Below are 18,491 nucleotides of genomic sequence, written 5' to 3'. Positions count from 1 at the left end.
CTGTCATGAGAAGAAGAGCGTGAACTGACTGATGAAGAATGGATATTTTAACCGCAATAAACATAATTTATGTTGTTGTTCGTTGCTCATATTTCTGATTTTTTTGGTGTTGTTTGTATTTAAAGCCCTGTGACGTAGGAATTTTTGTTCCGTGTGTTGCTCGTCGGACTGTTCAAGAGGGGACACATGCATGAGCACGGAGGTATGGAGGGTGAGAAGTGTGGCGTTTCAGTTTTTTCTTTGTAAACGGTCACTTCTCTTTGGAATAAGGACTTTTCATCAAGTATTCTCACACCTGCACGAGCTTTTAGCAGCCAGAGAGGAATTTATTGACCTTTATGTTCTGTTAAGTTGTTCATTTATTGAATTTTCTGAGGTCTGAGGAGGAGAGAGGGGGGAAGATGGAGCAGCTCGCTCCTCTACAGGAGACAGAGACACGGGGCCCAGACAGGTGAAGCTGGACAGATTCCCACAGGATCGTCTCTGGATGGACTTTAACAGCATTAAATCTTCCTCACTTCAGGCGCTGTCCGTGGTGCTGAAACCCCAAAACACTCAGAAGGGACCTTTCGTCCAAAACCTGCTCCCTCTGACATGACAGGCAGTGAAGAGACAAACCGACTCAATTCAAGGAGGCAACGATTGTTGAACCTGTAATTCTGCATCGTGTTATTGGAAAGAAATGGCTCCATCTTAACGAGTGGCTCAGAGAAATGACGTCTCGGAAAAGTTAGATATTCTAACTGCATCGTCTCGCTGTGAAACCTGCTCTGTGTCTCCAGGGATCTCTGCTCCGCCGTGAGGAAGAACCAGTGAGTTTTAATCAGCCTCAATGTTTCACTGCGTCTCCAGACTTTAGAGCTTTTAGATTCATTAAAACCTTCAAACTGGACGGATGGGATCGATTTGATTCTCTGTTTCACATTTGCTATGAATTTGTCATGTTTGGTTTCCTTTATTTGGTTTTTCTCTCTGAGAACGGGAAAGTCAAATTTAAAAAACACGGATTAAAAGAAGTTTTTTTTCTTTTTTTTTTTTGGGAGGTGGGGGGGTCTGTAAATGTTGCTGGGCTGATTTTCTTTTTGCAGTTTGATTTGATACAACTCGCATGAGCTCTGCCCTGTTATTTAAATTAAAGGATTACTAAAAAAAACAACAACAAAACTTTGTTTTTCCTGTTCAGCCTGCGTCCAGGTGTGTGTGTGTGTGTGTGTGTGTGTGTGTGTGTGTGTGTGTGTGTGTGTGTGTGTGTGTGTGTGTGTGTCCTGATCCTTGCTGCTGTTTTCTCTCTCAGCTGACTGAAGATGTCTGGTGTGGTTGAAGAGGAGGACGGATCAGAGTGTGAGGACAGGTCAGAGACATCAGCTGCTGTTCTTTCTTCTTGTTTCCCTCAAAGTAAAGAGTCAGTTGAAATGTTTGCTGTCATGTCTGGAAGTTCTCTCAGCGTTCCTCTACAGGTTGGACATGTTTGTCTCAGAGTCTAATGAATGTGTGTAAACTGTAAAGCATTGAGTGTGTTGTGACAGATTCTCATCCAGTCAGAATGGAGACACTTCGTGACTGAATATGACTTTGAGAAAACTCCCAGAGTTCCTTGAGCTCCTCACCAGCTGCTGGTAAAAGTCCATCAGTGATTCAGAGCTGCTGCTGCTGTCAAGCAGAGTCTCAGTGTGACTGACCTGATGGAGAGTTCAGCAGCCACCCCAGAGCCCAGATCTGCCCCCAGGCAGACTCCCAAGTGCCGGTCCAGAAGAGGGCAGAGGAAAGCCCCAACAGGGACCCCCGGCAGCCCCGGGGGCCTCAGAGCCAAGACCGGCAGAAGCCACTCCCTTCCACCCTAAACCCCCGCTCCCCCCGTCCAAAGGCAAAGGAACACCGAACCCCACATCCAGCATGGTCCAGAATTCTTTATAGAATTCTGCTGGATAGCCATCTGGACCTGGAGCTTTATGATTGGGCATATGCTGCAGAGATTTATGGAGTTCATCCGCGGAAAGAGGAGAATCCAACACTGTTCTATTTTCATCTTTCAATTTTGGAAGATTGATATCATTCAAAAAGTATTAATTTCCTCATCTGTTATGTCTAATTGCAATTGGTATAATCTTTGATAGAAATCTCTAAAGATGTTATTGATCTTGTCTGGGTCATGGCTGATGTTTCCTTCTCAATCTTCAACAGCTGAGATTGTGTTTTTCTCCTTGTTTGTTTTTAACTGATTCGTCAGGAATCTTCCAGATTTATTACTGTGCTCAAAGTTCTCTGCACGGAGTCTTTGCACCAGGAATTGTGCTTTTTTATCGTTTTTGGATTGTTTATCATGTTAAGGGAATTAGAACAGTTGGCAAAAAAACAAGAGAAAATGCTGTGAAAGGGGGAGAACTTCCATTCCACTCCCATCTATCTAAGATTTTTACCCAAAGTAATCACAAGGTTTGTCACATCAAACTTCTTCATCCAGATTCTATATTAAATAAATGATATTATGACAGGTAAAAGGAAAAATGTAGGATAATGAGACCCAGTCATGAATATCAGGCCAGAACTGATCAATGGTTTCAGCCTCAGACAAACAAAACCTGGAAGGATCAACATCAAACTGAAGCCTTCATTCATTGGTACCAATCATTGGTAGGTTATATAGCTGACGCCTTTTTAAAATAAGATTCCTCGAATTTACATTCAGTCCAATCGATTGAGATCCTCGACCTTTAAGAAAGGTAGAGTCAAAGAAAACTATATCGTACTTAGAATCATTCTGACGATCAGGATATTTAGTCAGAGTTTCCTTGAAGAGCTAATTTTGTACTTTCTGTGAAAGTTTTCAAAGGAAAGCTAAAGACCCTCTGAATCCAGTAAATCACAAACAGAATTAAGACCATTTTTAACCCAGTCAGCTGGATTCAAAGATTTTATATTGATAGTAACAACCCTGTTGTTCCATATGAGAGAACTTTCATGAGAGAAGTTGTAGGTAAAGATCATTTTTCATACATTAACACCTGTTTTTGGAAGTTAGAGAGCTTTATAGGGCTTCTGGACACTTCAAAATCACATCTAAACTGGAAGGTATTTCCCCCTATTTTATCAAACCACTCATTAGGGATCTGGTACCAGATTGAGAAATACAGTCTTTGAGCCATTTGATTCTAAACGCTCACGTTAACGCCTGATAAAATGTTTGTTGGCGTTATGGAAGCAGTGCGTTAACTTGTTAATGTGCCCAGCCCTAGTTTATATGAAGCTGAATATTTGTGTCTTTGCTGTGTTGTGTTGCTCAGAGTAAATGTTGCTTGGTGTCCACAGAAAGAGGAAGAGGAGTGATGTGTGTGAGGAGCAGCCAGAAAGATCCAGAAGCGTCGCTGCACCAAGTAAGAGTGGACATGTGTCTCTGAGGGACTGGTTTGTCTTCACTGAACTTGTTGTTGTGTTGTAGACATGAAAGCTGGTTGTTTGTGTGCAGTCTGACTGTTGTTGTTGTCTTTGAGCAGGTGTTGGTCTGCAGCAGCTTCTAGAAGAACATAAGAAGAGTCTGAGGAGGCGATGTGAACGTGTGACTGAAGGAAGTGATGAAGCAGGAGGAGGAAGCCTCCTCAACAGGATCTACACTGAGCTCCACATCACAGAGGGACTCAGTGAGGAGCTTCAGAGGGAACCTGAGCTGAAGCAGCTGGAGACAGCTTCCAGGAAGGAGAGCCTCCATCACACTGCCATCAGGGTTCAGGACATCTTCAAAGCCTCGGCCCAGCAGCTCAGACACATCCGAGTGGTTCTGACCAGCGGCGTGGCCGGCAGTGGAAAAACCTTCTCGGTGCTCAAGTTCAGTCTGGACTGGGCCGAGGGCCTGGAGAACCAGGATGTCAGTGTGCTGGTGGTGCTCTCCTTCAGGGAGCTGAACCTGCTGGGAGAGCGGCCGTACAGTCTCCTCTCACTGCTGGCTGTTTTCCATCCCACGCTCCTGAAGCTGACGGCAGAGGACCTGGCTGTCTGCAAGCTGCTGTTCATCTTGGACGGCCTGGATGAAAGCAGACTTTCTCTGGACTTCAGCAGCAGCCAGCGGCTGCTTGACGTCTCCCAGCAGTCTTCAGTCAGCGTGCTGCTCACTAACCTCATCCGGGGGGATCTGCTGCCCTCGGCTCAGGTCTGGATCACTTCCCGACCGGCGGCCCATCAGATCCCTCCAACATGTGTGGACAGACTGACAGAAGTGCGAGGCTTCACTGACGCCCAGAAGGAGGAGTACTTCAGGAGGAGGCTGAGTGATGAGGAGCTGTGCAGCAGAATCATCTCCCACATCCAGACCTCCAGGAGCCTCCACATCATGTGTGGAATCCCAGTCTTCTGCTGGATCACTGCTACAGTTCTGGAGCACATGTTGAGCAGCGAGCAGAGAGGAGAGCTGCCCCAGACCCTGACTGACATGTACTCCCACTTTGTGCTGGTTCAGACACACAGGAAGAAGCTCAAATACCATGAAGGACCTGAGACGGGTCCACAGGAGCTGACAGAGGCTGACAGGGAGCTTCTTCTGAAGCTGGGCAGGATGGCCTTTGAACATCTGGAGAAAGGAAACATGGTGTTCTACCAAGAAGACCTGGAGCAGTGTGGTCTGGATGTGACTGAGGCCTCGCTGTTCTCTGGAATCTGTACTCAGATCTTCAAAAGAGAGTCTGTGATCTTCCAGAAAGTCGTATACAGCTTCATCCATCTGAGTGTTCAGGAGTTTCTGGCTGCAGTCTTCATTTTCCACTATTTCACCAGTGGGAAGACAGACGAGCTGAAGACCTTCATCAGAGAGGATGTTAAAAATAATGATGAGGATGATGATGAAGATGATGATGCTTTCCAGTCTCTGGACAAATTCTTGAAGAAGGTCCTTCAGAAATCCCTCAGAAGTCAGAACGGCCACCTGGACCTGTTTGTCCGCTTCCTTCATGGCCTCTCTCTGAAATCCAACCAGAGACTCTTAGAAGGTCTGCTGGGTCGGACAGAGATCAGTCCAGAAACCATCCAGAGAGTCATCAGGAACCTGAAGGAGATCAACTATTATCAAATGTCTCCAGACAGAAGCATCAATATCTTCCACTGTCTGACGGAGATGAAGGACCTCTCAGTCCATCAGGACATCCAAGAGTTCCTGAAGTCAGAGAACAGATCAGAACAGAGACTCTCTGAGATCCACTGCTCAGCTCTGGCCTACATGCTGCAGATGTCAGACCAGGTCCTGGAGGAGTTGTACTTGGATAAGTACAACACATCAGATGAGGGACGACGGAGACTGATCCCAGCTGTGAGGAACTGCAGGAAGTTTAGGTGAGTCCACATGTCCTGATCAATATCTCAGTGATGTTTGTAGGAAGTACTTCCTGTAGTTACTCTGTGGAGATGTTCCTCATTGATGGAATGGAATGCTACTTTATTGTCATTGCAACAAGTTACAGAAGTTACAAGTTACAACGAAATTACTGGGGTTTAAAGACACTTAGGCAGCCAATTACCGCACTCCATCTTGAAAAGGAACCGAGTTAAAGGAACTCAGACAGAATTGGGGGGAGGTAAGGATGCATCAATTCAGTTCACTGTTCCAAAGGGAGTCATGATTAGAAGTGAGACACCAAAAAGAAAAAGCCAACCTGTTCACATACATAGATAGCAAGATGCATAAGACTATTGCTTCAGTCCAGCAGATCAGCGGTCGCAGCTTCATCATCAGAACACGTCATCACCACTGGTCGTCAGCAGAAACGTGTGGTGGAGACGTTGAGAGTGGGGGAGGGAGTGTGTGTGCCGTGTATGTGGCATTTCAGTTCATCAATACATGTATGTGTGTGTGGTTTGGCCCGCCTCCCCTTTGCACACCAACTCAGATAGTAGTTGCCGGGACGGCCTTGAACGCAGCAGTCCAAAGGTGATTTGAGTTGCAGCTGGGAGTGAGAGCTCGGGATAAATAGATAGATCGATAAGCAATCATTCTGACCGTCAATCTTTAGGGTGTGTTTAGAGTTCCTGGGGAGCCAGACACAATCAGAAGGTATCTTCTTTTGGTGGAAGGAGCCATTTGACCTTCCTTTGGTCGGTTCTCCACTTTTCAGACGTGGTGGCGGTCTTCTTAATCCTCCAGAGGATCAGGTCGCAGCACCGGCCAATCAGCAGCAGGCCGATCATCATAAATCCAGAAATGTAATCATCCACAATGTCCTTGACGGACAGGGGTGCCAGGCATGTGTGCATGCGCCACCCCCCGGAAACCACGGTCTACTTGTACGCTCTGGCCATGGACACATCCTCTGATGGTGTGAAAAAAGTATGTACTATATTACATGTCAAACCAAAAGATTTATGGCCCCCCAATAAACCCCTCCCCTCGCCATTTGTCCACCATTTGTCCACCGTATGTCCACTGCGCATTTGTCCCCCCACCCTCCCAAAACTTCCTTCCGTCTGAGGTCTTTTGAAGTTTTTACGACGGGTTAGGTGTTGACACATCTGAAGGGATGAGTAGGAGCTAGACAGACGGTTAGAGGGGGGTGAATTTATATTGCACTTAGAGATGGCGGAGAAACGTGTCATGAAGAGGTTACATTACAAGCCGAGTCATCATGGTAGTTTCGGTGGGGTAGAGCGGCTTCATAAAGCGGTTCAAGATGAGACGGGAAAGAAAGTCAGGGTGGAAGATGTGAAAGACTTCTTATCATCTCAAGACGCCTATACTCTGCATAAACCGGCTAGGGTACATTTTCCAAGGAACAGAGTTTTTGTTACAAGACCTCTCAAACAATTTCAGGCAGACCTTTGCGATATGCGAGCGTTAGCGGATGAAAATGACGGGTATAGTTATTTACACACGGTCATCGATGTGTTTTCGAAATTAGCGTACGTGCGAGCTTTGAGAAAGAAGACTGCAGCTGAGGTGGTGTCTGCCTATGAATCCGTCTTTTGTGAGAGCCAGACGCCTGAAAAACTACAGACTGATGCAGGAAGAGAATTTTTCAACAAAAGTTTCAAGATTCTGATGAGGAAACACAACATCATACATTATGCCACAGCCAGTGATCAAAAAGCCTGCATGGTTGAAAGACCAGAATGTGGAGATATTTCACTGCTAAGAACACGCGTCGGTACGTGGAGGTCCTACCAGACTTAGTGAAAGCTATAATAACACTCACCACAGCAGTATAAAATGCGTCCGGCTGATGTGACGAAGGGCCTTCAAGTGTTTCACAATTTGTACGGTACGCCTACACACGAGACAAGAGAAAAAAATAAATAAAGACAGGATTTAAGGTCGGCGATGTTGTCAGAATATCCAAGTTGCGAGGGGTCTTCAATAAAAAAATACGAAAAGAGTTTCACGGATGAAGTATTTACGGTGTCAGAATGCATTGTGCGTACTCCGCGTATATAAACTCAAAGATTATGACGGCGAAGTGATCGAAGGTTCATTCTGTTGAGCCGGAGCTGCAGAAAGGGAAAAAAATAGACTCATTAACATTTAACTCATGAACATTTCTCAATCATACAATTTTCAAACAGTCTGTTTTGATATTACATTTTACTCCAAACAGATAGGTCCGGTGTCTGTAGCACTTTAGATGGTTACATGACCTTTTTAAAGCTCTCCAGAGGTGAACCTAAAAATTATGATCTAAACAAGAAACTCAGGTTTTATCTTAACATATAAAGCAAATCATCAAAGTGTTACTATTTGTGACCTAGAAGATAACCAAATCTGCTCCTAACTTGAAATTTTAAGTTACTGCTCTCAAAACTTTGAACATGTCATGTCCTTGTGATAAGCATCGTGAAATTCTCTGATATTCCCAGTTAACGTGATCACTGTAAAACCTTCACATCCACCCAAGTTCTAATATATAGATCTGAAAATACAACTCAAAAGGAGGAAGGTTTTTTAAAAAGTGTATAAAATACAGAAAAGGTATAAATGAATAGTAAAATCATTCAAAGACAGAGTCTCATTCTAAATATTCAAAATAAAGCCACACAAACTTAATCAGGAAGCGTAGACACGCGCTTGAATAAAATCAGAAAAACTGGTTGATAATTTTCACAAACTCAAATTCCATTTTCTGTACAAGAGACAATAATGATGATGTTGTCGATGGACGCCAAACAAAACCGAGTCAGCAGGTATTGTCAGCTTTGGAAGCTGCTGTCTCACAGCTGCAGCGTAGACGGTTGGACTGTCTGAAAAAAAAAACAACAACGTTAATCCTGTAAAGCGATATTGTTGGGTCACAGAAGGTGAAACTAAACAAATCCTATGTATTCCTGTGTACAGCAGACACCAATACACAAACTGTGTACCATTTCGCTCTGGCTGCTATTGATACTAAAATAGCATAACATCTGGTACAACCGGAGTTAAAGGAATGATGCTGACATTTTTTTCTCCCTCGGATCCTGTGCAAATCTGCACTTCTTTGTTCCTGGTTTCAAACGGGATTTCTTGGTGTGGTGTTTGGAGACAGACATGACACTCCTCGTTTCAGCATTGATTGAACACTGGTCTGATCCCCAGTTCTTTTTCCATTGATAAGAGATACTGTTTAACTCAAACAGGATATTTCGCATAGTTAATTGTTGCTTGATAAGGTTCCACATCCAGCAATCCTGCATGATTTGCAAATACAGATTTTCTTCTCCTTTCTAACAAATCCACAGAAACATTACAAAAGAACAAAATATGACAAGCCCTGTAAGGGCAGCATTTATATAAGAACGAAGAAAGAACAAAATAAAGTGCTTAGGTTAAGAAAACAAATACAATCATCAGCATTACATACCTTTTCCTGCAGCAATTTCTTTTCTGAACAGTCTCAACCAGCTGCACAAGAAAACAGAATTTCAACTCAATATACATTTTCTCACTCTTTTTCTACTCTGACAGACAGTAATCACTCCGTACTGCAGTTTGCGCCACTGTTTTAGGTGGTGTAAAGATTAGTTGTGCTTCCACTCTTGCCTGTATCTTCTTGATAGCACTCCCTACATATAACGTGACTCTGTTGCTCGTCCGATACTTTAAAACTGAACCATCTCTGAATTACTGAGCCACTGTTTTTTTTCTTTTACTGAATGGGGTTTTTATTGGGGTGTTGTTTGGAGACACACAATGACTCCTCGTTTCAGCAGTGATTGAACCACTGGTCTGATCGCCATTTCTTTTTCCTCTGATCAGGGATACTGTTTTAACAAACAGGATATTTGCATAGTTAATTGTTGCTTGATAAGGTTCCATATCCCAGCAGTCCTACATGACTGCGTGCTGTGTCCATAATTTAGATGGAACAGACGCTCAACTGACGAGGTTGTAACAACACATCCAACTGAACTTCTGCTTTCGTTGTATTTTGCCAGGATTTTAATGAAAAAAAAAAAAGCAAGTGTCCTCATCATATACGACCAAACAATAAATTTTTAGTTGCTTCATCATCTGGGTTGTCTATGAAGAAACTGGAACAATGTCAAGCATTTTAGTCGCTGTCCCAGGGATCGTTTGTAACTGCACTTTGAAGGTTTTTACGATGGGTTAGTGTTTGAGGAATGAGCAGGAGCAAGACATACGATAGAGGGGGTGAATCTATATTGTACTTAGAGATGGCAGAAAAGCGTCCCTGAAGAAAGGTTAGGGTGGAAGATGTGAAGATTTTATCATCTCAAGACACCTATACTCTGCATAACCGGCCAGGGTACATTTTCCAAGGAATAGAGTTTTTTTTTTGTTACAAGACCTCTCAAACAATTTCAGGCAGACCTTTGCGATATGAAGACGGCTCACCTTTCCTCCTCTCCTCTCTTTCATCATCTGGTTGTATATGAGAAACTGTATCAAATGTCCAGCATTTTAGTCGCTGACTCCGTGATTCATTTGTAACTGCACCGATGAATGGTTCAATGTTTCCGTGCTCATCTTTTAATAATAACATCAGTCCCTCTGGAGAGAGACAAACAGTATTTGTGGACTTTCTACTAATTCATCCTTCTTCGCTACTCTGTCCGAGAATGGTTTATCTACTGGTCTGCTTGACAGGATGCTAATGTTCTGATTCCCTCTATTTTGAACAGTCGAGTCACAACATAACATTAGCAACCAGAGGCTGCTTTTTGCCAAACAGGGAAATACTGTCCTACGTCTGTGTAGTTTGGAATGTTTTCCTGTTACTCCACTCTGGAGCACAAATTCTATAGAATCTAATTTGATAGCATATCTTTTTCCTAATAATGAAAACATTTCTAAATCACAAACACATGTTGAAATTTCCAGCATCTCTCTCAACCGGTAACAGTTTTGACAGCGGTTCTCTTGGTGGGACACCAGAAATTGCTGACAGTTTGAACAGTGTCATTACTTCATGGGACAGTATATCTCCTGTTGATGAATACAAGAGAGAAATGCACCTACATTTCCGAGAACTTTTTTGGTTTCCCTTTAATGTTGAAACAAATCTTGGTATTTCTACCGGTGTATCTGAAACTTGTGCCTGAATAACCATCATTATTATTATTCGATCACCGTCAGCATCCCAGTTCTGTCGGCCTCTTCATTGTGTAGAAGTTTTTCTCCACAGAAAGGAAACTGCTCTCTGTTCTGGTGTAATGTTTGTCTTTGGTACTTGTTGAGTTTTGGCCTTGATTCAACACTTGTGGCACTCCGGAGGGTCTAGCTACTTTAGCTTCATCTCTTTTTTTTTTCCTTTGCTCACAGTCTCTGATCATTGAGGTTTCTTCACCCTTGCCAGTTTTTGATCATTAGTATTATTATAATAATGTTGGCCCCTAAATCGTTGTTGATTTGGTCTCATCCTGTCTCGTCCTCATCCTCTGAAGCCTGGTTGTGTTGATACAAACGGTCTATACTCTCCCAGAGTTGTGTATTGTACAGCACGAATCTTAGCTTTTTTTTTTCTTGATTTGCAAACAATCCAGTTGCATCTAATTCTCTAGTCCTTTTCCGTAATTCCACAGGAATCAATGAAAACACGTCTGGCGCTGCTAATTCTTTAAAGTATCAGCATCCTGTGTTCCCAGTCCATTAATGATCATTGACACAAAGAAGGGTTCAGCTTTATGCGACACTTTTGATTTTGCCTTTTCTTTCCAACATTTAAGAAATCTTTCTGCATATTCAGACACCTGTTCATCAGTTCGTTTCTTACAGTGAAGTACCCGTGTTATCACATCTGCTAAAGTAAGAAGCTTTTCCATAACTTGTCTGTATTCGTTCACCATAAAGTCCACTCATTTGAGAACAGGAATTCCAGAGTAGTTTTTCAGCATGATCTATTTGCACAGGGGGGGTTACTGACTCCATCGTAAGAATAAAGATTGCTTCACTAAGGAGCAGGAAATGGCTGTAGTACAGGCCTGCAAGAATGCCCCGGAATACAACTGGCCCCCAAAAAACAGCAACACGGGTCGATACTCAGATGCTTTAAAGAACATTCTGTGAGAAGACACGGAACGAGGGAATCTAATCGAACTTATTTTCTTTCATCCGTTTGTCACTTCTCTGATTGACCTGACCATACTAAATACACATTGGGAAAAAACTCTGTGGGAAAACCACAAAAGCGTCAATTGACGCAAACAAATGGCTTCAGCACCTCTGCATGGTGAGGATGTAAGGCCTTATTTGTACTCACTTCCAGAATCAGCACCTGTAGCGAGCTTCAAACACTCACAGCCAGACCGAGCGTCTCTACAGGCCTGATGTGCTTCTCACCTCCCAGAGAATCATCGTCAGCGTCCAAGTTCCTTCAACTCCTTAATCAGACACAAAATACGCGTCTCTCTGCTTTCTTCACCTGCAGTGATCAAATAATAATAATAATAACAATGATGGTTCTTCAGACACAAGTTTCAAATACAGCAGTAGAAAATACCAAAGATTTGTTTAAACATTAAAGGGAAACCATAATGTTTCTCATAAATGTAGGTGCATTTCTCTCTTTATTCATCAACAGGAAATATACTGTCCATGAAGTAATGACACTGTTCAAACTGTCAGCATTTCTGGTGTCCCACCAAGAGAACCGCTGTCTAAACTGTTACCGGTTGAGAGAGATGGCTGGAAATTTCAACATGTGTTTGTGATTTAGAAATGTTTTCAATATTAGGAAAAGATATGCTATCAAAATTAAGATTCTATAGAATTTGTGCTCCAGAGTGAGTAACAGTAAAACATTCCAAACATACATCAGACGGTAGGACAATATTTCACTGTTTGGCAGAAAGCAGCCTCTGGTTTGCTAAATGCTGATGTTGTGACTCGACTGTTCACAATTGAGGGGAATCAGAACATTTGCATTCTGTCAAGCAGACCAGTAGATAAACCATTCTCAGACGAGTAGTGAAGAAGGATGAATTAGAAGAAAGTCCACAAATACTGTTTGTCTCTCTCCAAGGGACTGATGTTATATTAAAAGATGTGCACGGAAACATTGAACCATTCATCTGTGCAGTTACAAATGATTCCTGGGACAGTAGCTGAAATGCTTGACATTTGTTAGCAGTTTCTTTCATAGACAACCAGAGGATGAAAGAGAGGAGAGAGAACGGTGAGCCCGTCTTCCTATCGCAAAGTCTGCTGAAATTGTTTGAGAGGTCTTGTAACAAAAACTCTGTTCCTTGAAAAATGTACCCTGGCCGGGTTTATGCAGAGTACAGGTGTCTTGAGATGATAAAAAGTCTTTCACATCTTCCACCCTGACTTTCTCATGGCACGCTTTTCTGCCAACTCTAAGTACAATATAGATTCACCCCCCTCTATCCGTCTGTCTTGCTCCTGCTCATCTCCTCAACCACCTAACCCATCGTAAAAACTTCAAAGTGCATTTACAAACGATCCCTGGGACAGAGACTAAAATGCTGACATTTGTTACCAGTTTCTTCACAGACAAACCAGATGATGAAGATAGCAACCATAATTTTATTGTTGGTCGTATGATGAGGACACTTTGCTTTTTTTTTTCATTAAAATCCTGCAAAATACAACGAAAGCAGAAGTTAATTCAGTTGGATGTGTCGTTACAACCTCCGTCAGTTTGAGCGTCTGTTCCATCTAAATTATGGACACAGCACGCAGATCATGTAGGACTGCTGGATATGGAACCTTATCAAGCAACAATTAACTATGCAAAATATCCTGTTTGTTAAAACAGTATCCCTGATCAGAGGAAAAAGAAATGGGGTCAGACCAGTGGTTCAAACAGTGCTGAAACGAGGAGTCATTGTGTGTCCCAGACAACACCCCAATAAAAATCCCATTCAGGAAAAGAAAAAAGCAGTGGCCCAGTAATTCGGAGATGGTTCAGTTTTAAAGTATCAGACGAGAAACAGAGTCACGTTATATGTAGGGAGTGCTATCAAGAAGATACAGGCAAGAGTGGAAGCACAAGTAATCTTTACACCACCTAAAACAGTGGAGCAAACTGCAGTACGGAGTGATTACTGTCTGTCAGAGTAGAAAAAGAGTGAGAAAATGTATATTGAGTTGATATTCTGTTTTCTTGTGCAGTTGGTTGAGACTGATCAGAAAAGAAATTGCAACAGGAAAAGCTAATGCAGAGCTGATGTTTGTATTTGTTCTCAATCTAAGCACTTTATTTTGTTCTTTCTTAATTCTGATATAAATGCTGCTGCTCTTACAAGGGGTTGTCATATTTTGTCTTTGGTAATGTTTCTGTGGATTTGTTAGAAAAGGGAAGAAAATCTGTATTTGCAAATCATGTAGGATTGCTGGATGTGGAACCTTATCAAGCAACAATTACTATGTGAAATATCCTGTTTGTGTTCAACAGTATCTCTTATCAATGGAAAAAGAACTGGGGATCAGACCAGTGGTTCAAACAATGCTGAAACGAGGGAGTGTCATGTCTGTCTCCAAACACCACACCAAGAAATCCCCGTTTTGAAAACCAGGAACAAAGAAGCATAGATTTGCACAGGATCCGAGGAAAAAATAAATGTCAGCGTCAGTCCTTTAACTCCGGTTGTACCAGATGTTAATGCGGTCTTAGTATCAATAGCAGCCAGAGCGAAATGGTACACAGTTGTGTATTTGTATTCTGCTGTACACAGGAATACATAGGATTTGTTTAGTTTCACCTTCTTGACCAACAAATATCGCTTTACCGGATTAACGTTGTTTGTTTTTTTTCGGACAGTCCAACCGTCTACGCTGCAGCTGTGAGACAGCAGCTTCCAAAGCTGACATTACCTGCTGACTCGGTTTTGTTTGGCGTCCAGCGACAACATCATCATTATTGTCTCTGTACAGAAAATTGAATTTGAGTTTGTGAAATTTATCAACCATTATTCTGTTTTATTCAAGCGCGTGTCTACGCTTCCTGATTAAGTTTGTGGGCTTTATTTTGATATTTTAGAATGAGACTCTGTCTTTGAATGATGTTACTATTCATTTATTACCTTTTTCTTGTACTTTTATACACTTTTTTAAAAACTTCCTCCTTTTGAGTTGTTATTTTCAGATCTATATATTAGAACTTGGTGGATGTTGCAGGTTTTACAGTGATCACGTACTGGGAAATATCAGAGGAATTTCACGATGCTTATCACAAAGGACATGACATGTTCAAAGTTTTGAGAGCAGCACACTTAAAATTTCAAGTTAGGAGCAGATTTGGTTATCTTCAGGTCACAAATAGAAACCTTTTGATGATTTGCTTTATATGTTAAGATAAAACCTGAGTTTCTTGTTTAGATCATAATTTTAGGTTCACCTCTGGAGAGCTTTAAAAAGGTCATATAACCATCTAAAGTGCTACAGACACCCTGGACATATCTGGTTTGTAGTAAAATGTAATATCAAACAGACTGTTTGAAAATTGTATGATTGAGAAATGTTAATGAGTTAAATGTTAATGAGTCTTTTTATCCCTTTCTGCAGCTCCGGCTCACAGAATGAACCTTTCGATCGCTTCGCCGTCATAATCTTTGAGTTTATATACGCGGAGTACGCACAATGCATTCTGACACGTAAATACTTCATCCGGTGAAACTCTGTTTTATCGAAGGCCCCTCGCAACTTGGACATTCTGACAACATCGCCCGCCTTAAATTTCTGCCTTTATTTTTGTTTCTCTTTGTAAAAATTCTTGAAAAATTCTCTTCCTGCTCAGTCTGTAGTTTTTCAGGCGTCTGGCTCTCACGAAAGACGGATTCATAGGCAGACACCACCTCAGCCGCGGTCTTCCTTCTCAAAGCTCGCACGTACGCTAATTTGGAAAAAACGTCTATGACCGTGAGTAAATAACTATACCCATCATTTCGTCGGCTCACGCCCGCATATCGCAAAGGTCTGCCTGAAATTGTTTGAGAGGTCTTGTAACAAAAACGCTGTTCCTTGGAAAATGTACCCGAGCCGGTTTATGCAGAGTATAGGTGTCTTGAGATGATAAAAAGTCTTTCACATCTTCCACCCTGACTTTCTTTCCCGTCTCATCTTGAAACCGCTTTATGAAGCCGCTCTACCCCGCCGAAACTACCAGGATGACTCAGCTTGTAATATAATCTCTTCATGAGACGTTTCTCCGCCATCTTTAAGTACAATATAAATTCACCCCCCTCTATCCGTCTGTCTAGCTCCTACTCATCCCTTCAGATGTGTCAACACCTAACACATCGTAAAACTTCAAAAGACCACAGAAGGAGGAAGTTTCGGGGGGGTGGACAAATGCGCGGTGGACAAACGGTGGACAAATGGTGGACAAATGGCGAGGGGAGGGGTTATTGGGGGCCATAAATCTTTCGGTTGACATATAATATAGTACAAAGTTTTTTTTGCTGTGCACCTGTTTCGTTACCAAGGAAACCAACCGCAGCCTCAGGTCTCAAAGAAAAGTAAGAGAAGAGACAATAAAACATTGTTAAAAGGAATTATGCACGCAGTGCACGTGAGATCCACACGTGAGTTCTTCACGCCCGGATCTAACCAGTCAGGATGAAATCCAAACTGGTGAGTTCCATACAGTTCAACTCCTGCTGCAAACCACATCCTGCCTCACCTCTTGCAGAAAAGCTACTTTTTACAGAAGCTCACAAGTTGGATTCCACTCATAAAAATACCTTGACAGTGAAACACAGTCAGCATGCATGAGCAGGAATATATGATAACATGTGATTAAATGAGCATACTGATATTACTGAAAACATCAATGAAAAACAAGTAAAAAGATAAAATAACAATAAAAAAAATATCCACTGTGGCCCGATATACAGCAAAGCTTTTTTATTCAGCAGGGTTCACGAGTGAGGAGCAGAGAGGAATCAGGAGGCTGAGCCATTCTGTTCTTTTATATACGCTCCAGGTCATTCTCTTCTGTTACTGACCAAAAGGAACTTGCTGGTTTCAGAGTCTGTTATTGATCCATGAGCTCAATCAGTTTGAGTTGAAAATGTTTGGAAACCTGGAAGTGTAGCAGGTTGGACACTACATGGTCAGATTTATTACTAAATGATGTTCCATTCAGGTCAGGATTGTCCTTCCAGCCTCTTTTCTGAGCAGCAGAATGTTTGAGGTTCTGTGGAGATTATTCTGGACAGTATTTGATCTGGTTCTGGATTGTGGCAACAACAGTAAACAGTGCATTTACACAAAAGCAAAGTATATTTGTCCACTCCCATGTTGATGAGAGTTTAGGACTTGAAAATGTTCCTTGAATGTCCATTTTAGAGTAGATAAAAAAATGTGTGATCAATTTGCGATAATCGAGAGTTAACTATGGACGTTCATGCAAATAATCGTGATTAAGTATTTAATTGATTGACAGCCCTAATGTATGCACTGACGGCTGACAGGAAGCACCTGTTCGCGTTCCGGGGTGAAACATCCTTCACCTTCGTGCTGAAATACTCCGCGCTGTTGTGATGGGCGCGGACTTACGTGGGACGGCACCTTGGAGCTTCAATAAAAGTATCAGAAAGGACATTTTCTCTATTGAAATCTTTATTTTTTAGTCCTTGTTCTCTCCTTCATGAACACATGAAGCCAAAGTCAGACCAGAGAAGATGAGCTGAAGCTCTGGGGCTCTGTTTCACACGCGTTAGTGCATTTCATCCAGCAAGCCAAACTGGTAGTTTGGTGGATCGGGTTGCATCGAGATGCGACCAGGCGGATGTTGTCGACAGGTTCAGCTTGGTGCAGTGACCATGTCGTGCTAAATCTCTGCATGGAAGGTGGGCTGAAAGCTCGCCGGCTCCGACCTGGTCTATTCTCGGTGGCAGGCAGAGTGCTGCTGTGGTGTTTTGGCGTACAGGCGTGCAGTGAGCACACATCACCAAACTCAAAGCCGGGTTTCCAAGTGCTCGTGTATTCTTTACTACTGTACAACATCGGACGCCGTGGACGCCACTTTGACCTCCTGGAGGAGACATTACAGGACTGAAGATGGAGAGAGGCTGATGCTGCAGGTCAGCAGGTGGAGCAGCAAGAGCAGTGATCGAGATCAGCTGACTGCACAGCTCTGCCCTGAAATGGGGAGGATGAGCCTCCTGTTTCTGCATGTTTTGGCCACAGTTTCCTCGCTCACATTAAAAACACCACGAAATCACCCATGGAACAAACACGTTACTTAAAGTGTCTCCTTCCTCCTGCTCCTCGAGCGCTCGGACTGCTGTTTGGAGGAGGAAGAAGGGAGCCTGGGGAGAGCCGTCCCTGCCCTGGTCCAGGCTCTCCACGGCCACCTGCAGCAGGCGGGGGGGTGGATGTCCCCAGTGGGAGGAGGCGTTCGGCTGCATCTGTCAGCCTGTAGAGGCTGGAGTCAGTGGAGGAGAGATGGACTTTCAGGTCGAGGAGCCGGGTGTCCGTGCCCTCGAGCCAGGCATTCAGAGTTCCGAGCTGCTCCACCAGCTACCCCCACCCCCCCCCGCCCTGGATGTTAAGAAAGGTCTGGTCCTACCTCTGGACGTGGGCCTGTTTCTGCTCGCTCCTCCCACCTCTCTGTACGATGACGAGCTGTCGCTCTGCCCCCTCCTCCTCCTCCTCAGTCCCCAGTTCAACAACCATCCTCCTCCTGTCCTGCTGTTCAGTGTCATCTATTGGGTTTGGACACAGAAGCTGGTCATGTTGCAGGGCAGGTGCGACACGCTTGGTCTATGAAAACAGTCCTTGATGTCAAACAGGACGAATCCAACACAGTGTCTCCTCTCATAGCAGCTTCCTGTCTTCTTTGTCTCTTTACAGAGTTTGTCGCATTGAGTTACGACACTATCACCTCTCTGATCCTGACTATCAGGTGATCTCCTCAGCTCTGAAGTCTGACCCCTCCCATCTGAAACATCTGGACCTGAGTAACAACGATTTGAATGATTCATCAGTGAAGATTCTGTGTTCTGGACTGGAGAGTCCAAACTGTAAACTGGAGACTCTGAGGTCAGTTCACTGTCTGAAGGTAGAATCTGTTGGAGTCAAAGAATCCAGAGTTGTCCAGTCAGAGTAAACTTTGCTTTGT

The 18,491-nt window shown here is 43.2% G+C and overlaps 1 pseudogene; it reads left to right on the top strand.

The window, feature by feature from the left end:
* The first annotated feature begins 3,541 nt into the window (after nt 1–3,541).
* LOC115381166 (NACHT, LRR and PYD domains-containing protein 12-like) overlaps nt 3,542–18,491 on the top strand; it is a 47,479-nt pseudogene continuing 32,529 nt past the window's right edge.

The sequence above is a fragment of the Salarias fasciatus genome, chromosome 3, assembly GCF_902148845.1.
Source record: "Salarias fasciatus chromosome 3, fSalaFa1.1, whole genome shotgun sequence".
NCBI classification, from domain to species: Eukaryota; Metazoa; Chordata; class Actinopteri; order Blenniiformes; family Blenniidae; genus Salarias; species Salarias fasciatus.
Note: the sequence above shows the minus strand (reverse complement) of the source record. Positions and strands in the feature narration are given on the sequence as shown.